The 22177-nt window shown below is 43.2% G+C and overlaps 1 long non-coding RNA gene across 1 annotated transcript in view; it reads left to right on the top strand.

The window, feature by feature from the left end:
* Positions 1-22177, top strand: part of LOC143785524 (uncharacterized) — a 257155-nt gene that overhangs the window by 118613 nt on the left and 116365 nt on the right. Inside the window, exon 2 of the long non-coding RNA XR_013218006.1 lies at positions 17138-17215. This is a non-coding gene — a long non-coding RNA (uncharacterized LOC143785524). The remainder of the gene's footprint in view (positions 1-17137; positions 17216-22177) is intronic.

Raw genomic sequence — 22177 nt, 5'->3', positions numbered from 1 at the left:
ATATGCTTGGTGATACTCGGTTATCACTTGAGTATCACGGAGCTCGGATGTACTCGTTACTTGGCGAGTAATGTAAAACTCAAATTCTCGCCCCGCACTTTTGGCGCCTGTTACACAGCCACAAAGTGTGTGGGGATTGCATGTGCGTCACTGTAATGCTGTAGACATCTTGATTGTGGCATTACTGTGATTGGCTGGCCATGTGACATCATCAGCAATTATAAAAGCAGAGCGCCACCTTGCTCAGCACACTGACGCCATTGCACAGCGGAGGGAGAGTGCTTGTCTAGGACTGTGTGTGCACAATATAAAGAATCAGAGGCCTGTAGTGTTGATACTGGTGCTGAAGCTGAGCCTTCATACTAACTGCCCTTCTAAGAGCTATAATATGCAAATTGCCTCTTCTGAGAAAAAAAGAGGACTTAAACTCTATAGTGCCACCTGTTGGAAGTAGCGATCCTACAAGTCACAATCAACCCTTTAACGAGTCGTGCAATATGACTTAGGATAAAAGCCAAATCAGTATCGCAATTCGCAGACACGGTGTTTTGGGCTATTGGCCCTCGTCAGTGCGAAGCATGAGAACTGATTTGGCTAGGTGAGAGGCTCTGGATTGGGGTCTAAGGGGTATTTGGAAAGCCTTTAGCAAATACCTGTGTGAATTGGTGTGAGTTGCTGAATTGAGAGTAGCTATATTCACAAGGGGTTAACTTAGGGTGGGGGCTCATAATTAAGGGGTTATAAGGGGCACCTGTTTGGGACTCAAGTCCTTTTTGGTAGAGCATTGAACAGCAAGGTGGATTGTTGCTGAAGGGAAAAAAAAAAATCTTTAAATCTTCACCTTAGCGAGTGTGAGCGAGCTGAGTGTGACCTGACTGTAAGTGTGAACGGCGGTAAGTGTGACTTGTGATTCAGTGATTTTGGAATCAGGGAGTTTCCAAGGGAGGAATTGCTGTCTGTAGTTTATTATTACTTTGTATTTATTTTTATTTAACATTTTTGTCTGGTTCAATCCCCATTAGGAAATGTGCTCCACTATTGTTAATGCCATCCAGTGCACATCTTGCCACATGTATGCAGTCCTTGATCAGCCGGTCGAGGGTGCATACTGCTGTGCGAGATGTGAGCACATTGTGCATTTGGAAACCCAGATTCTGGATCTAAATGTGCAGCTGGCAACACTGAGATCCATAGACAATATGGAGAGGAGTCTTCTGCTCACTGAGCAGACGCTCAATGGGATAGATGAGGGGGGGATGGTAGGATGGAGCTGCAGGACAGTGAAGTAGGTAGCTGGGTGACATTCAGAAAGTGGGGTAGAGGGAAGAGTGCCAGGGAGGCTAGTCCTGATCTGGCACACCCCAATAAGTTTGCTAAGTTGGCGGATGAGGGGGGTGCCAGTACAGGGGTAGCACTGCTGCAGCCAGGCATGCCCTCTGAAAGCCGGAGGAGTGACTGCTACAGTAAGGAGGGAAATAGGAGAACAGTACAGGCCAGACAGGTGCTGGTAGTGGGGGACTCAATTATTAGGGGAACAGATAGGGCAATCTGTCACAAAGACAGGGATCGTCGGACGGTGTGCTGCCTACCTGGCGCTCGAGTCCGACACATCGCTGATCGGGTTGACAGATTACTGGGAGGGGCTGGTGAGGACCCAGCGGTCATGGTGCACATTGGCACAAATGACAAAGTTAGAGGTAGGTGGAAGGTCCTTAAAGATGATTTCAGGGAATTAGGCTGCAAGCTGAAAGCAAGGACCTCCAACGTGGTATTTTCCGAAATACTGCCTGTACCACGTGCCACGCCAGAGAGGCAACGGGAGATTAGGGAGGTTAATAAGTGGCTCAAGAATTGGTGTAGGAAGGAGGGGTTTGGGTTCCTGCAGAACTGGGCCGACTTCTCAGTGGGCTACAGGCTCTACGCTAGGGACGGGCTGCACCTCAATGGGGAAGGTGCAGCTGTGCTGGGGGAGAAAATGGCTAGAAGGTTGGAAGAGTGTTTAAACTAGGGATTGGGGGGGAGTTTATTCAAGTTATAGGAGGGGAAGATAGGGCAGATAGAGACCTGGGCACAAATAAGGAAGTTGGGGGTGGCGGTGGCATGGGGGGTGGGGTAAGAACAGTTAATAATTTAAGAAAGAATAGAGGTACAGAGAGGAACATCAAGTGCATGTATACTAATGCCAGAAGCCTCGCCAACAAAATGGATGAATTAGAATTAATGTTGTTGGAGCATAATTATGACATGGTGGGGATATCTGAAACATGGCTGGATGAGAGCCATGACTGGGCTGTTAACTTGCAGGGCTATAGCCTTTTCAGAAATGACCATACAGATAAACGAGGGGGTGGGGTGTGTCTGTATGTAAAATCGTCCTTAAAACCCATCCGGCATGATAATATAGGTGAATTTAATGAAAATGTAGAGTCCCTGTGGGTGGAGATAAGGGGATGGGGAAAAAATAATAAATTACTGATAGGGGTTTGTTATAAATCTCCAAAAATAATGAAATCAATGGAGAATATCCTCGTAAAGCAAATAGATGAAGCAGTGACTCAAGGAGAAGTCATTATTATGGGGGACTTCAACTACCCTGAAATAGATTGGGGAACAGAAACCTGCAGTTCCAGCAAAGGTAATCGGTTTTTGACAACTATGAGAGACAATTACCTTTCACAACTGGTTCAGGACCCAACAAGAAGGGGGGCACTGCTAGACCTAATATTAACCAACAGGCCAGACCGCATAGCAAATATAAGGTTTGGGGGTCACTTGGGGAATAGTGATCACAAAATAATAAGTTTTCATGTATCCTTTAATAAGATGTGTAGTAGTGGGGTGACAAGGACACTAAACTTCAGGAGGGCAAATTTCCAATGGATGAGAGATGATCTTGGTGCAATTAACTGGGACGATATCCTGAGACACAAAAATACACAAAGAAAATGGGAGACATTTATTAGCATCCTGGATAGGACCTGTGCACAGTATATACCGTATGGGAATAAACATACTAGAAATAGGAGGAAACCAATATGGCTAAATAGAGCTGTAAGGGGTGCAATAAGTGACAAAAAGAAAGCATTTAGAGAATTAAAGTACGTAGGTAGTGATGAGGCATTAAATAAATACAGAAAATTAAATACATTCTGTAAAAAGCAAATCAAGGCAGCAAAAATTGAGACAGAGAGACTCATTGCCAGAGAGAGTAAAAATAATCCCAAAATATTCTTTAACTACATAAATAGTAAGAAACTAAAAAATGAAAGTGTTGGCCCCCTTAGAAATAGTCTGGGTGAAATGGTGGATGAGGATGAGGAAAAAGCCAATATGCTAAATGACTTTTTTTCATCAGTATTTACACAAGAAAATCACATGGCAAACAATATGATCAGTGATAACAAAAATTTCCCATTAAGTGTCACCTGCTTAACCCAGCAGGAAGTACGGCGGCATCTAAAAATCACTAAAATTGACAAATCTCCGGGCCCGGATGGGATACACCCCCGTGTACTGCAGGAATTAAGTACAGTCATTGATAGACCATTATTTTTAATCTTTAAAGAGTCCATAATAACAGGGTTTGTACCACAGGACTGGCGTATAGCAAATGTGGTGCCAATATTCAAAAAGGGGACAAAAACTGAACTCGGAAATTATAGGCCAGTAAGCTTAACCTCTACTGTGGGTAAAATCCTGGAGGGCATTCTAAGGGATGCTATACTGGAGTATCTGAAGAGAAATAACCTCATGACCCAGTATCAGCACGGGTTTACTAGGGACCGTTCATGTCAGTCTAATTTGATCAGCTTCTATGAAGAGGTAAGTTCCGGACTGGACCAAGGGAACCCAGTAGATGTAGTGTATATGGACTTTTCAAAAGCTTTTGATACGGTGCCACACAAAAGGTTGATACATAAAATGAGAATAATGGGGATAGGGGAAAATATGTGTAAGTGGGTTGAGAGCTGGCTCAGGGATAGGAAACAAATTGTGGTTATTAATGGAGCACACTCGGACTGGGTCGCGGTTAGCAGTGGGGTACCACAGGGGTCAGTATTGGGCCCTCTTCTTTTTAACATATTTATTAATGACCTTGTAGGGGGCATTCAGAGTAGAATTTCAATATTTGCAGATGACACTAAACTCTGCAGGGTAATCAATACAGAGGAGGACAATTTTATATTACAGGAGGATTTATGTAAACTAGAAGCTTGGGCTGATAAATGGCAAATGAGCTTTAATGGGGATAAATGTAAGGTCATGCACTTGGGTAGAAGTAATAAGATGTATAACTATGTGCTTAATTCTAAAACTCTGGGCAAAACCCTCAATGAAAAAGACCTGGGTGTATGGGTGGATGACAAACTCACATTCAGTGGCCAGTGTCAGGCAGCTGCTACAAAGGCAAATAAAATAATGGGATGCATTAAAAGAGGCATAGATGCTCATGAGGAGAACATAATTTTACCTCTATACAAGTCACTAATTCGACCACACTTAGAATACTGTGCACAGTTCTGGTCTCCGGTGTATAAGAAAGACATAGCTGAACTAGAGCGGGTGCAGAGAAGAGCGACCAAGGTTATTAGAGGACTGGGGGGTCTGCAATACCAAGATAGGTTATTACACTTGGGGCTGTTTAGTTTGGAAAAACGAAGACTAAGGGGTTATCTTATTTTAATGTATAAATATATGAGGGGACAGTACAAAGACCTTTCTGATGATCTTTTTAATCATAGATTTGAGACAGGGACAAGGGGGCATCCTCTACGTCTGGAGGAAAGAAGGTTTAAGCATAATAACAGACGCGGATTCTTTACTGTAAGAGCAGTGAGATTATGGAACTCTCTGCCGTATGATGTTGTAATGAGTGATAAATTTAAGAGGGGACTGGATGCCTTTCTTGAAAAGTATAATGTTACAGGGTATATACACTAGATTCCTTGATAGGGCGTTGATCCAGGGAACTAGTCTGATTGCCGTAGGTGGAGTCGGGAAGGAATTTTTTTCCCCAATGTGGAGCTTACTCTTTGCCACATGGGTTTTTTTTGCCTTCCTCTCGATCAACATGTTAGGGCATGTTAGGTTAGGCTATGGGTTGAACTAGATGGACTTAAAGTCTTCCTTCAACCTTAATAACTATGTTACTATGTTACTATGTATCGTTTCTCCTTTTACTTTGCTGTTTGTATCACATGCAATCTGCATTTAACCTAGGGAGGGCGAAAGAGACACAGGAGCAGGAAGAGTAAGAGAATCCAGTCTGTAGACAGAGATTAGGGCTGTGTAGTCTGTTGGCATATATATAGCTGCCGTTTTTTTGTGGGGGTGGAAAAACTATATATATTTTGATTCATCTAGTATTATGTGATTTGTGTTACTTTTTTGTGTTATATAACATTGCACAAAATCATTAAAAGATCTCTGTTATGACCTGGTGGTTAAGAGGCCACACTGATATGACCTGGTGGCTAAAACGCAACATGGGACGAGCTCTGGGAAGGTGGTATCTCTACTGACCGCAGTCCCTAATCCTAACAACAACACTAGTAATAGCCGTGGGATGTTCCTGACTCTCCCTAGACACCTCTTCACAGCCTAAGAACTAACTACCCCTAAAGAAGGAAATAGAAAGCTATCTTGCCTCAGAGAAAGCCCCAAAAGGAAAGACAGCCCCCCACAAATATTGACTGTGAGTGAAGAGGGAAACGACGTACACAGAAATGAAATCAGATTTCAGCAAAGGAGGCCATTACTAAACTTGATAGACAGAGAGAAAAGGATACTGTGCGGTCAGTATTAAAAACTACAAAATCCACGCAGAGTTTACAAAAATGAACTCCACACCGACTCACGGTGTGGAGGGGCAAATCTGCTTTCCCAGAGCTTCCAGCTAGCCTGAATATGACATAGTGACAAGCTGGACAAAAAGAGACATATTTGCAGAGCAATAGAGTCCAAGCAAATGGACAAACAAAAACTAGCAAAAACTTATCTTTTGCTGACAAGGATAGGCCATATGAGAAATCCAAGGAGAGAACCAAATCCATCCAAGAACATTGACAGCTGGCATGAACTAAACCCCAGAGCAGGTTTAAATAACAAACCCAGGCAAGGCGATTAGTGAAGGCAGCTGCCACAGCTACCTAAAGGAGCAGCAGTTCCACTCGAAACCACCAGAGGGAGCCCAAGGGCAGAACTCACAAAAATACCATTAGCAACCACAGGAGGGAGCTCCAGAATGGAATTCACAACAGATCTCCACGGGTTAACTTTCTTACCTACACACTATTCTGTGATTTGGATTATATATAGATAGATAGATAGATAGATAGATAGATAGATAGATAGATAGATAGATAGATAGATATGAGAAAGAAAATTAGAGCAGCACAAAGAAAGAGTCCGGATGCAGAGCCCCCCAGGCAAATACCAAAACTCAATTATAAAAATTCAGAATCAATTGAAGGCAGCACCCCCAGTATTGAAGTGAAAAGGAGCTATTTAATCAGCCCAGAAAGCCGCGTTTCGGTCCCAACAGGAACCTTTCTCAAGCAGTGAACATGTGAACGTGCCAGGTATATAAAGAGTATACACAATTATAATCTTATAATCATTTGCATTAATCATCATTGTGAGAGCATGTTTTCATATTATAATTGACATGCATAAAGTGCAGACAGTGATACAGGAATTATCACATAAAGTGCAGTGCATAAATATAGATAGAAAAGGCATTGAAAAATGTGCACTTAGACATCAATTGGTAATGATAAAAGGCAAAAAGATCCAACAAATATCTATATATAAACAGAAAAATAAATGTACAACAGTGTTATAGCACGATTATAATTCAGTTTTCATCTTGTGTTAGTATAAAACACCATAGTTGTAAGTCTATCATTATCAAGCACGTTACAAAGGAACGAAACCTCAGCGCTACAATATATTCATATAATGACTGATAAGCTACAACATCTTTATAAATATAAACAGAGAAACTAAATATACAGCACATAAAGTTTTAATATAGTAGCACTTTGCTATAAAGACACAAATATTGTTCAATAAATATAATGCTCAAAATCAAATCGCACCATACATATAAGACTCATTTTCAAGCATGTTTCAAAGAGGATTCCCATTAAAATTAGATATCAGAGAATGCCAAGAGTGTGTAAATCAGTCATCAAAGCAAAAGGTGGCTACTTTGAAGAACCTAGAATATAAGACATATTTTCAGTTGTTTCACACTTTTTTTTTAAGTATATAATTCCACATGTGTTAATTAGTGTTGAGCATTCCGATACCGCAAGTATCGGGTATCGGCCGATACTCGCGGTATCGGAATTCCGATACCGAGATCCGATACTTTTGTGGTATCGGGAATCGGAATCGGAAGTTTCCAGTGTATGGTTCCCAGGGTCTGAAGGAGAGGAAACTCTCCTTCAGGCCCTGGGATCCATATGAATGTGTAAAATAAAGAATTAAAATAAAAAATATTGATATACTCACCTGTCCGGAGGCCCCTGGTCATCACCGCTGGTAACCGGCAGCCTTCTTTGCTTAAAATGAGCGCGTTCAGCACCTTCCATGATGTCACGGCTTCTGATTGGTCGCGTGCCGCTCATGTGACCGCCACGCGACCAATCAGAAGCCGTGACGTCATCCCTCAGGTCCTAAATTCCTTCTAGGAATTTAGGACCTGAGGGATGACGTCACGGCTTCTGATTGGTCGCGTGGCGGTCACATGAGCGGCACGCGACCAATCAGAAGCCGTGACATCATGGAAGGTGCTGAACGCGCTCATTTTAAGCAAAGAAGGCTGCCGGTTCACAGCGGTAAGGTCCAGGCTGCGTCGGAGAGGTGAGTATATCAATATTTTTTATTTTAATTCTTTATTTTACACATTAATATGGATCCCAGGGCCTGAAGGAGAGTTTCCTCTCCTTCAGACCCTGGGAACCATCAGGGATACCTTCCGATACTTGAGTCCCATTGACTTGTATTGGTATCGGGTATCGGTATCGGATCAGATCCGATACTTTGCCGGTATCGGCCGATACTTTCCGATACCGATACTTTCAAGTATCGGACGGTATCGCTCAACACCAGTGTTAAGTCATAGTTTTGATGCCTTCAGTGTGAATATACAATTTTCATAGTCATGAAAATACAGAAAAATCTTTAAATGAGGTGTGCCCAAACCTTTGGTCTGTGTATATATATATATATATATATATATATATATATATATATATATATATATATATAATCACTCCAGAAAAGCATTTACAGATTTTGCAGGCTTAAATTTGTCACCCATGCAGTATTACTATGTCTGGGGTACATATCCTGAGATCTATAAAGTTGATAGTGCAGCATGGGTGCGTCACTTTACAGGGGTAAGCAACTGGCAAACTTTACTTTTGTATCGTGGATCGAACAGACTGACAACCCAGAAGTCAGAACTATTTTGAATCCTAACATCCTAACAATACGGGCAATAATCATGTTGCAGATAGTGCTGCAAGAAGGCACTCATGGATCGGTCTCTTTCTTCAGGCTCAGGTCCATAGTGTGTTGATGGTGGGATAGCAATCACACTTGCTTCCTGTATCCCCTCCTGGCAACCACGGACAACAGAGAGGGAATCATTATCCTCTTCATCTCCTATGTGTTATAGAGGCCTATCCAGGGCCATTAAAAATTCCTCTGTTCCTAGTGACATACGGTAGGGGACCTGACTAAAATAGTTTGCAGCATCTAGTGTGTTATAGGGGCCTGATCCAGAGGCCACACAAAAATCTTGTGTTCCTAACATTATACAGTAGGGGGCATTTTACTTTCAAATTGTTTGTAGCATATCTTCTTTGTCATACAAGCCTCATCCACACTTAAACAATTGGTTCTTCTGTGACTGACGAGATTCAGCATGCCATATTTCACCTTGAAATTTGCTGCCACTGAAATTCATCTGTTTTCAGTGGTGGGGCAGTTTAAAATCTAATTTGTTCTTGCAAATACTGTTCTCCTACCACATTATCTGATCAACATGCCTGTGTAAAAGTGAGGCCATGTTGGAAAGGAAATTAGGCTTGGTATTCAAGGAGGGGTAGGTGGTAAGGTTAGTGAAAGCACTAGTGAACCAACAGCGTCACGCCCTATGCAAAGACATCTGATAACTTCTGTTACTGGACAGGCTACTCCACTACCTTTCTTTGGCAGACGCACAGCAGTACTCCTTGCTGATGAGGACCAGAAAGAGCATGTGCTCGAATGGATGGCAAGCGCAGCTTCAAGTGGACTCTCCTCCTTCTCCACCTCAACATCACACCCAGGACAGTCCACAGAGGTGGCACCCAAATTAACCTTGATTCCCCCCCGCATCCCAACTCTCCAACCGTACAACTAACCATTTGGAACCACAGATGGATAAGTCTGAAGAGCTGTTCACACATTCTATGCCATGGTCAGCAGAAGTGTGCTCATAAGCTTCACAGAGTCAACAGAAGGAAATCTGCACCAATGCTCAAATTATTTTTAGCTTTGATCTGAGGCTGGACGAAGTAGGATCCAAACAGCATCCTGACCATCGTCATCAGACGTTAACCCCTGAGGGGGAGGTGATCCTGTTGAGACTCAGATATCTGAGGCTCACATGGACTGTACTGTGCTGTCAGGGCAGGAAGAAGAGGAGGGCGAGTCCAAGGGCAAGGAATGCGATAACACAGAGTATGATGAAGATGAGGTGTTAAATCCCAGTTGATGTGAACATACAGGCACACAGCTGAGTAGGTCATTTGAAGAGGAAGACGAGGAGATTACGTGGCGCACTACGTCACAGACACGTAGTGATGACATGTACTGTGTGGCTGTGACCAGCAGCGTCCGCGGGTCTGTAGCTCGCATGGTTGGCAAGGGCTGTCTAGCCTGGGCCTTTTTTGACACTGCAAAGGATGAGCCAACTCACGTAATCTGCCAACTTTGAAAAAAAGCCGAGTCGAGGTAAAAAATGCAATAATTTGACTACTACATGTGTGAACCTTCACATGCGCAATCAAGAGGCATTACTGTGGGAATCCCACTACGCAAAACTTCGGACCAGCTGATCTCAACCATCACCTGCCCCATCAATCGCATCTGCTGCTTCTTCCTTCCTGTTACCGTGCCAACAATTATGATGCTGCATGCTCGGGTGGTCTCTGAGTATTTTGGCATGCTCGGATGTTTAGTTTTCGTTGCTGCAGCTGCATGATTTGTGACTGCTAGACAGCCTGAATACATGTGGGGTTTGCCTGTTTGTTAGGGAATTCCAACATGTATTCAGGCTGTCTAGCAGTCGCAAGTCATGCATCTTCGGGGATGAAAACTATATCTCCGAGCACACCAAAATACTCAGAGAACACCCAAGCATGCTCGGGGAAACCCGAGTAGCGAGAATGCTCGCTCATCACTAGTGGACAGCTCTCCAGGCTGAGTTTGATCAATGGATGTCTGTGCTGAACCTGTATCCAGGGAAGGTGTGTCCAATAATGGTGCAAACCTGGTGGTGGCCCTATGGCGAGGCAAGCTCACACACGTGCCTTGCACGGCTCATGTCCTCAACCTGGTGATACAGCATTTTCTCCACCACTATCCTGACCTGGGTGAGCTGCTCCAGAAAGCACATAAGCTATGTACTAATTTCCACCTTTCGAACCCCTCAGGTCAACGATTTGCATCTATACAGAGGTCTTTGTCCATGCCAGTTAAAGGTTGATATGCGTTTTGCCGACACAGTGAATTCCACTCAGCACATGTTGCAGCAACTGTGGTAGCAGCAATGAGCCCTGTTATGTCATGTCGTATAGCCTGGGCCAACACAGTATGGACATTGCGCATATCACGTTGACAGAGTGGGCACAGATTAAGGACCTCTGCACCCTTCTGCTGCATTTTGAAATGGCTACTAAGATGGTTAGCGCTGATGCCGCCATCATCAGCATCAATATTTCAGTTAGCTATATGCTGGAGCAGACTTTGAATAGCTTATGGGAGGCAATGGTGGTCGCAGAAGAAGAGGTGGATGCAGAAAAGATAACATTATCTCTAAGTTCCAGACTGTCTTCACACAGGTGGGTGCCAAGGGAGGGTGGATTACTGCGATCGAGGGGGCTGGTGATAACAGACAAACTGTTATTGAAGGTGCAAAATTCAAGGAACAAATGGAGGAGGAAGAGGTGATGGGCAAGCAACTGTCAGATGAAGAGGATAATCCTCGCCTCTATGTTGTTTGAGATTGGCGGGAGGGGACGGAGGAAACAAGCTTCATTGTTACCCAGCCACCAACACAGCATGGGCTAAGACCTCATGGTAGAGCCCGTCATATGAGTGCATTCTTGCTACACTATTTGCAACATGATCCCAGTATATATTTGATTAGGAATACTGCTGACTACTGGGTTGCCACTCTGTTAGATCCACATTATAAAGCCACATTTTGCCAGATGCTTCACGCCCTGGAAAGGGATCCGCAAATGCTGGAGTATCAAAACATGCTTTAACACAACCTTAAGAGAGCTTTTCCCCAAGACAGCAGTGAAGCACACAGTTTGCATCACAGCTCTAGACTTCCAACCTCAGGTAAGTCAATTCTTCAACACCAAAACATTATCAGCAGCAATAGTGTAAGTGGAAGAAGAAATTTCTATGAGTCCTTTGACACTTCTTTTAGACCTGCTTGTGCACCAGCACAACAGAGTCCAAGTCTTACATGTGGTGAATGAATGGAGAGGATGGTGCAGGAGTATCTAGAACTGAATATCAATACCAGCAGGGAGAGTTTGGACGCTTTCACATTTTGGTCTTCCAAAATGGATGAGTGGCCTGAGCTCGCGACACACGCCTTGGAGGTTTTATTGTGCCCGGCAGCCAGCGTTCTCTCAGAATGTGTCTTCAGCGCTGCTGGTGGTGTCCTGATGGATAAGCACAGCCAGCTGTCCCCTGCAAGTGTAGACTGCCTAACTTTCATCAAGATGAACAAGTTATGGATCTCCAAGGACTTTTGCACCCAATTGCAGACTGTACAGACTAGGTGATATTGCATTTTTTTAGTGTGATGCATGAATGTCACGTAATTGCACTTTGTGATATCTTTAGTGTGGCTTCTGTGCCTGCTGTAGCTGTGGCTGTTGCTGATGTTAACACAAATTTGGGAACTGTCATGATTGGTCTACATTTGCTGGGTTAGCTGTAGTGGAAGACATGTGAGTCCCAATTTTATTATTTATATTCTTGTGACATTTATTCCACTTCAGTGGTGTCAGACCCTTATTTTTTAAAATGTGAACACTCCTGCTTGGGGTGCATCTGCTGATTGGATGTAGTGGAAGACTTGTCAGCCCCTGTTAGGTTAAAATGGTTAAAGAATGTGTCTGTTTTATTTCAAGTAAGGCATTTTATTCTTGGTGTGTGTGTTTATTTAACTCTTTACTTAGAGGTTTAGTAGTGAGGGTGTGTCTCGCTGACACCTCTTCATTACTATACCTAGGGCTTGGTGTCAGGGACAGCTGATGGCACCAACGACTAATCCCATTACCCCGATTGGACTGCACCAGGGCATCAGGAAGAGCTTGGGCTAAGTTTCAGAATTGGCGCTTCAAATATGAAGTGCCATTTCTGGGGCAGCTGAAGGCTAGTACTTTTAGCCTTACAGGCCTTGCATTACAGGGAAACACAGCTAACTGCTGAGCTGATGGCAGTAAGTGGTCACGCACACAGAGAAGCACACAAAAACTCCTCACCGGAGGTGCCGGTATTCTAGGGGCTTATTTCAGCCGGGTTCCTGAATACAATCATACAGGCGTGACCACAATTAGCAAGCTCATAACATGAAGTGGTAATAGCGCATGGCCGTGCGGCCATGCAAACCTTTTATAGCTGCGGCAGCTTCAGGACCTTCCTAGAGGACCAATGGGAGCTGCAGCAGTACCTGAGCATGTGACCCCTGACCTCCAATGGGAGGTCTTACCTTGGGCATGCTCAGAAGGGAAATCAGGACTTAGTCCCAGAGACGTCTGCTCGCCTCTGACCAGTACTGGCTACAGTGGCTGAGCCTGGGAAAGCAACAGAAACCATCCGCACAGTATCAGGCTGAGCCAGATGCTGGGACTGATGTCTCCGCTGAGCAGGCTCCACTGCGGCTGGATAGGAATGGGAGACTGCAGAGGAGATGGCTCGAGATTCCCCCTGTGCAGAGGCGGGAACTCGACCCCTAACAGACACATTGTCTAATTTATGTAACAAGTACCTTCACTTTTTAACATGTTTTCCATAGCAGTAATGCAGTTCCAATTTCATATATTCAATGTTTAGATATTAAAGCATTTAAAGTGCAGTTTTAATTTGTTAGTTTTATAGAGCATCTTGCTTAGCTTGCACCTGTTCACACTTGTCTTTTTCCGTTTGGAAGTGCCTGTCAGTTTTTTGATGCTTTTGTCTAGTCTTGAAAGCTTGCAATTTGTTGCCATCTTCTCAGTTAGCCATTAAAAGGTATCAACCATTGAGGTCTCTCAATTCTAAATATTTCTCTATCTACTGGCCAACACGGTACAAAGATATCTTTTCTTTGTCTATAAAGACATTCCTGGTACTAACCCATTTTTGTATCATTCAGACACGTACTCACTATAACTTGTAGAGCTTTTCACCATTCCCTGTTTTTTGTGGACCATGATTCACAAAAAATATCACAAAGACTTGGCTGTTTTTGATCTGCATCACAGGTCAAAATTATCCATACAAGCAAATGGGTCTATGAAAATCAGTAGCAGCACACAGATGGCATCAGTGTACATTGCAATGAATAGGAGAAGCCTTGATATGTATTTCTTCTTTTTTTTTCATATGTAGAAATCACTGATCTCAAAACTGACACTCTGCTCGAAACACCGATGAAACTCGGATCCAAAACTTTCATGACAATCAGACTGTTTTTTTTTTATTCATTAAAAATCACTGATGTCTGAATTAAGCCGAAATATTAGTCGCTGTAGAAATTTAGTGCAATATTTGTAAACACTTAGTACAATAAAAACTGCACTAGCATCATAGCTTCCAGTATGACCGACTTGACTTTGTACATAATGATCTTCCTTCCTCCTTTCTAATTGCTGCTACCTGTCCTGAATAAATGAATAGTCATATGAGCGATACAGGTCATATTAAAAAGCATGTAATAATCTTTTAAAAAATTCAACTGGTATATAAAAGCTGTCTGTTCCCCGCTGCAGCAATATTAGTTCTATCTGTGATGTGGCACGATCGAAGGCAGGAGCACTGACCCAGCAGTTGGTTATGTTAATGTGTCAATTAAGGAGCTGGAGGGAAGCAAGGAAAAGCAGCTTAAATAATTTCACCTAATTTGTATATCTTTACCATGTGTATCAATCTTCTGCAAATGGCTGCCCAAGTCGAATGCCCATATACACATTAAAATTTTAAGGGCACTTTATGTCATTTGTGTGAGATATCAGTAAACATAAAAACAAAATGCCTCAAATTAACAGTTTCTTTTATTTAAATGCCTCATTTTAGAATCATTCTTTTTAATCAGCAAAATCACTCAACATTGCCAATCAAGAAGGGTAGTGAATGTATATGGCCTGCGATAAAGTTATATATGCTCTCCATACACAATTATCGTGTCGTTAACTACTCAGGGATTCTATTAGTGAAATGTTAGGAGTCTCAGTTAATGAATGAAAAATAAACAGTTGTGCACAAAGATTTTAAATTAGACTGATGTTGCTTTAATGAATTTGGTATTGCATGTTTGCAGTAATTTTTACATTTTTCTTAGCATACATCTCTGGTTTGTATCTTTCATTTATGTTATGTGCTTCCAATTGAATTTGATGACAGAGGTATATGAAATCATTAGAAAGCATCACTGATGGGGAATCATAAGTACAGTATATGGCTGGGCTGCATTACCTATTATACTTAACAATACATTTTTATTTAAATTTTGATTGAAAATTGCAAAATATATAACAAACACTTCGCACAAAAACAAAAGGTACATATAAGTATACATTTTAGCCAAACATGAGTCAGCTGTAAGACAGTTGTTGAGGTTGTGAAGACTAAGTTTACCTTGTACGTAATTAAACATCTGGAACAAACTGACTTAAGTTGCATTTATTCGCAAAGATAATCACAAATGAGCATTCTAAAGATCTTTCAGTGTAAACGGGTTGCAAATAACAAAGACCAAAATGTTATCGTTCTCGGTGATGCATAGTCATGTGTAAATAGGACTCGCACTGCTGAGAACTATGGAAGCCTATGTGTACTGAACAATCTACTACAAATTGCTCAGTGTGCATCATTTACTGCCGGCTGTCTGTGTAGACAGGCTACTAAATTACTACCGATAGGCAAATCTTGGCCAATCAGTGGTTATTTAGTGATACATGTTGGTCAGTGTAGAGTTTCTATCTATCCTTGCGATCCAGATCAGTTTTATGCTAAGCCAGATTGAAAAAGTCAACAGCTAGCATTTTCTCATCCATCTCATAAAGGGTCCCATGCAATAGCTAATGTAAATGAAAGCAAGGCAAACACAACAGGCGATGATATGAGTGTGTAATCATGCTATCATCGGGAAACATCCCATATAATAAGCCTGTAACTGGAAAAGTGTGGGACACACTAATGCTCGCATAAAGCTAAACCACTAAACAGAAAATAGTGCCATAGTCCAAATGTATAGAAATTCATAGAAAATTTTATTCAATAATATAAAACAAAGAACATAGACAGAAAATTGGGGAATATGTGACAACACACAGCATGGAAACAAGGAGTACGGTAGCAATCCCTATGTATGAACACAGTATATAATGACAGGTAAAGCACATAAGGCTTAGTGCACAGAGAGTTCCACATCAATAGTAATATAGCAATGTCACATTTTTAGGTTAGGAACATACTGTGTACAGATAAAAGTGTAAACATACCAGTGATACTCAGGGGATTGCGCCGGTTCCAAACCCACCCCGACGCGTGTTTCGGTAATATCCTTCTTCAGGGACCCCTCCTCAACGATCATGCTGTGATCGGTAAGTCAGATTGACTGACCATTCACAGAGCTCTGAGGGCGGGGACCGCTGACATGGGTTCCTTCACCTTTTTCTGTGCTCTCAGCTGCCAGTGACAGGAGTGGGTAATAAATACAGAAGTGGTGCAAGGGTTTCTATTATACTTTTCCTCTGATTGTTCCTCTACTAGTTTTGGCTTGCAAATAATGATGTAAATTACTGACCAAATACTGAACGTGTCAATGTGGCCTTATAGGGATAATGATAATTACAGTAATGCTAATTTCTTGTCTGCTAAACATAATGTATTTGCAATATTATACACAGGGTATAAAATGCTATTAAGCATATTTGTCTATGCTATATATTGACATTTCCAAGATGGCCTTTGTATATCTGCAGAACTGGCAGAAAATACGCTTAAGTGTGCAGCATTTATGGCTTAGACCACTTTTTGCATCATAAATACATAAACATTTTTGATGATGCGATTATAAGACTTGAGCTGCTTACTAAAACATTAAAGTAGATTATGGCAGCTAAACATTTGTGCTGACAGCATAGAGGTACTGAATGCATTATAACAAAAGCAGCACAGTATTATAGATAAAAGAGCTCACTTACAGTAATGTATAAAATAATATGTTCACACAGAAATAGTACATATGATAATAGGCCTTTTTCATATAGAGAAGGAAATGTGACTAACTGTAGAAGCAAACATGGTTCCTGAATTTATAACTAGAATTTGAATGTAATAAATGCTATAATGTAGTTTATTTAATGTGAGAATTTTCTCTTTATAGATTGTCCTGTATTTCCCATGCACACTTCTTATTAGTATCCAGCATACCCAGCACTCACAATTTCCAGATCAGTATTATATAGTGAACTTGTGTTGAAGGAAGGTTGGTTCCAATTTCTAACAGTATGCACCTAGTTCCACTCAAAACCTATTTTTACAGAAGTGTACATTCACTTTCATCATATCACTCCTTGTGGTCTTTCCGCTGTTTCCATATTTTGATTGACTGTCATATTTCTTTTAGAAAATGCAAATCATTGCCTGCCAGAACCACAGGATTCACCAGTATTGCTGAGGAGAGTGAGTGATCACACGACCGCAAGTATGCAATTTGCACATTCCTGACACATCTGACTAGATGTGCTCAGCCTCTTTTGTAAGGGATGGGCAACCAGTGCAATGACTGGTTCAGGGTGGAGGCATGAATGTAGCAGCTGGACAATAATATGAGCCTGGCTGCTGCATTCAGAATGGATTGGAGAGGAGAGGGTTTAATAAGTGGGAGACCGGTTAGTAGAGATTTGCAGTACTTTAGATGAGAATGAGTAAGAAACATATTAAGCAGGGCCGGCGTCAGCGGACGGCAGGGTCGGGCAGATGCCGGGGCCCCCTGACTTCTGGGGGCCCCCCTAGGATCCGACGGCAATTTTTTTTTATTTTTTTTTTCTTACTTGGGACTGGCCGCCGACTCGCCGATCCAGAGACAGAGGGGACGGAGGAGACGGAGTCCCCGCTGAAAGCCCCGCCCACAGGGGTGGGATTCAGGCTGAATCTTACTAAGTTGCTGTGTGGTCGCTGGGGAGCTGTCACACAGACAGCTCTCTCCAGCGACCAAGCGACTTCGGCATCGCTGAAACTGTCTTCAGCGATGCCGAAGTCCCCATGTAAAAAAAAAAAAAACACTACATACGCACCTTCTGTCGTCCTTCATGTCCCTCGGCGCTTGCCGCACTGACTGTGTCTCAGCACCGGCCGGCCGTAACAGCGGTGCCCAGCGGTGAACCGCTGTTACTGCAGGTTCACCGCTGGGCTCTGCTTTACGGCCGGACGGCGCTGAGACAGTCAGTACGGCAAGCTCCAGGGGACGTGACGGGCAACAGACGGTGAGTATGTAGTGTTTTTTTTTTTTTACTTTTAGGAGGGGGCAGAACGCTGGACACAGGAGGGGGCAGAACGCTGGACACAGGGGGGGCAGAACGCTGGACACAGGAGGGGGCAGAACGCTGGACACAGGAGGGGGCAGAACGCTGGACACAGGAGGGGGCAGAACGCTGGACACAGGAGGGGGCAGAACGCTGGACACAGGAGGGGGCAGAGCGCTGGACACAGGAGGGGGCAGAACGCTGGACACAGGAGGGGGCAGAGCGCTGGACACAGGAGGGGGCAGAACGCTGGACACAGGAGGGGGCAGAACGCTGGACACAGGAGGGGGCAGAACGCTGGACACAGGAGGGGGCAGAACGCTGGACACAGGAGGGGGCAGAACGCTGGACACAGGAGGGGGCAGAACGCTGGACACAGGAGGGGGCAGAACGCTGGACACAGGAGGGGGCAGAACGCTGGACACAGGAGGGGGCAGAACGCTGGACACAGGAGGGGGCAGAGCGCTGGACACAGGAGGGGGCAGAGCGCTGGACACAGGAGGGGGCAGAGCGCTGGACACAGGAGGGGGCAGAGCGCTGGACACAGGAGGGGGCAGAGCGCTGGACACGGGGGCAGAAAGCTGGACACGGGGGCAGAAAGGAGAAACGGCATGATTGGAGACAAGGGGCAGGATGACAGACATGGCGGCATGACTGGAGACACTGGGGCATGACTGGAGACACTGGGGCAGGAATGGAAACAGATGGGGCAGAATTGAGACACAGGGGGCATGATTGCAGAAATGGGGGCCTGATTGGAGACGGGGCAGAATGGTGATACGGGCATGATTGGAGACACTGGAGGCAGGATTGGAGACAGATGGGGCAGGATCATGGGGCAGGATGGATACGATGGAGACAGATGGGGCAGGATGGGGAGATCATATGGTGCAGAAAGGATACTCATGAGGGCAGGATTGGAGAACATATGGCTGACGCCAGGAATGAGACACACGGGGGCCAGGATGGGGAATATTATTACCATAGGGACTAATTAAGGGATATTATTACTGCAGTGATGTATTTATTTTTTGAGGACACTGTTTTAAATGAGGGGGCGGTCCTGTTACTGTGTAGAGTGACACTATGTCGCCTCTTTTTCTTTATGCGGTGTAATGTAGAAGTTCGGAAAAATTAAGTAATGTGTTCTACAAGCGGAGCGCGAGATAACTCTGTTATTTCCTGCAGAGACGAGTCCTGGCTGGAAGACATGATGGCGGTCTGTGCTGGATGAAAGATGAAGGACTTAACCTAGAGACGTCACTGGTAAGTCAGTGTTACCTATACACTGACACTATACACTGTATACTATATACAGAGCTCCTGTGTATAATCTCACTAGTGATCACTGTATTACCTCTACACAGACACTGCATACTAAGTACAGATCTCCTGTGTATAATGGCACTGATGGTGATAGTGTGGTGCTTTTTTTTTATTACTGATCAGAATTGTAGTATTCAGTCACTATGTGGTGGTAATATGTGGTCTGGACATGGTGTTGCGGTATTTGTCCCTTGTATGTGATATTATTCGATCACTGTGGTGGTAATATGTCATCTGGTCATGGTGTAGCGGTATTTGTTCTTTGTATGTGATATTATTCGATCACTGTGGTGGTAATATGTCATCTGGTCATGGTGTAGCGGTATTTGTTCTTTTTATGTGATATTATTGGTCATTTTAAAAATTGAAAAATAAATAAAAATATACCTAAATTGTATTGCATATTTTAACAAATATTTAATAGGTTACAGCAGAGTAGGGCCTCACCAAAAGAGTCTACCGTGTTATGGTGGCGGCTTACAAAATCTTTTGGCCAAAACAAAAGCTGCCGGCTAGATGTGTGATCTGGTGATGGGAACGGTTAGGGTATGTGTCCACGTTAAGTAAACGCTGCGTGTTTGACGCTGCGTGGGGCCACAGCGTCAAACACGCAGCGTCCAGATGTTCCAGCATAGTGAAGGGGATTTTATGAAATCCCGTCTCCGCTATGCGTGGTAACACGCACCCGGCGGCCCTGCGACTCCGGACATGTGGCGCTTCTTTTAAGATCGCAGCATGTCCGTGTTCCTTGCGGCAGTCTTTGAATGTCTTTTACAAAAAAGTCAAAAAAGTCTTTTACAACTTACAGAGAAGCAAATTTATCAAAAGTTTCCCTGATATATTGCACTTTCTCTATTTTGCACTAGTGTTTTTATAAAGTTTACATAGTTTTTTTCTAAATAAAATATTTGGGTCTCTGTGGTCCCTGCTGTTTTACTGTCGCCACATGATTTGCTCCACAAGGGGGCCCACTGAGGTTCTGTCGCCCAAGGGCCCATGAAAACCTGGAGCCGGCCCTGATATTAAGAGTTTTGCAATTTCAAGGGTGAGAAAATGGAGGATTTTGGAGATATTTTTGCAGTGCATATTACCTGAGCGAGTGAGTGATTAGATATATGGAGTGAAGGAAAGATCTGAGTCAAACATAACAGCCAGACAGCAGGCTTGCTGCAAGTTAATATTTATTTATTGACTTTGAGCAAACAATTTGCTACAGCTTTTCTTGAACTGATTAGAAATGAGTGCAGCATATTTTTAAAAAAAAATGAAGGACATTTGTCTTTGTGCCATGATATTCCATTGTCGTAAATGCCCATATTTACCATATTTACCAATGTTTTACAACATTTATTCCATTTCTTTTTTTAATATCTATGATAAAAGTAGGAAGTGTAATCACTATCATACTGAAAAGTTGCAATTTGCACAAAAACTTGTAAAAAGTCACAATTTGCACAAAATTTCGCTATTAAAATGGAACATTTGGCATAATGATCTCCCCTTCTAAGCTAAAGTGTACTATTATGGATAATCATATAAAAAATAAGATACCTGGAGTAATTAGTCCAAAGAAAAAATGTACTAAAAAAGGTTTTCATTACTATAACACAAAAAGACACATAGATTTACAAAAATGTATCATGGCAACAATAGTTTATACAGAGAGGGATTGATATAAAAAATTGTGGGTCTCAAAGAACATATAATGAGGTGGGTACAGCATTCATCGACATATATATATAAAGTGCTAATGCAGGGATGGAGAGGTGCATACTCAGAATTGCATGGCACAATACTAATTATGTGGAGTCTGTAATAGATAAGTCCATAAAGTGGAGTATGCTAATATATATAAAATCACCACTACCTATCTCATAGATACAAAAGTGCTCTTACCCATAGTACCTCTTTTAAGACACCACAGACATATCCCCAATGTACGTTTCGAGATGGCTTCTTCGGGGGCACAGAGTAGGGTTGAGCGAAACGGGTCGATCATTTTCAAAAGTCGCCGACTTTTGGCTAAGTCGGCGTCTCATGAAACCCGATCCGACCCCTGTGCTTGTCGGCCATGCGGTACGCGACTTTCGCGCCAAAGTCGCGTTTCAATGACGCGAAAAGCGCCATTTCTCAGCCAATGAAGGTGAACGCAGAGTGTGGGCAGCGTGATGACATAGATCCTGGTCCCCACCATCTTAGAGAAGGGCATTGCAGTGATTGGCTTGCTGTCTGCGGCGTCACAGGGGCTATAAAGGGGCGTTCCCGCCGACCGCCATCTTACTGCTGCTGATCTGAGCTTAGGGACAGGTTGCTGCCGCTTCGTCAGAAGCAGGGAGAGCGTTAGGCAGGGTCCACTAACCACCAAACCGCTTGTGCTGCAGCGATTTCCACTGTCCAACACCACCTTCGGTGTGCAGGGACTGTGGAAGCTATTTTATTTTTTTTTTCCCCTCAGCGCTGTAGCTCATTGGGCTGCCCTAGAAGGCTCCGTGATAGCTGTATTGCTGTGTGTACGCCACTGTGGAAACCAACTGCTTTTTTCAAAGCACATATCCTCTTGTTCCTTCCTTTCTGCACAGCTATCTTTTTTGTTTGTCCACACTTTTTATTTAATTTGTGCATCAGTCCACTCCTATTGCTGCCTGCCATACCTGGCTTACATTACTGCAGGGAGATAGTAATTGTAGGACAGTTTTTTTTTTTTTTTTTTTTGTGGGAGATTAAGATTGGCATTTCTGCTACAGTGCCATCCCTGTGTGTGCCATCTCTCACTGAGTGGGCCATAGAAAGCCTATTTATTTTTTCCGTGATTTGTG

Source organism: Ranitomeya variabilis, chromosome 7, assembly GCF_051348905.1.
Source record: "Ranitomeya variabilis isolate aRanVar5 chromosome 7, aRanVar5.hap1, whole genome shotgun sequence".
Lineage (NCBI taxonomy): Eukaryota > Metazoa > Chordata > Amphibia > Anura > Dendrobatidae > Ranitomeya > Ranitomeya variabilis.
Note: the sequence above shows the minus strand (reverse complement) of the source record. Positions and strands in the feature narration are given on the sequence as shown.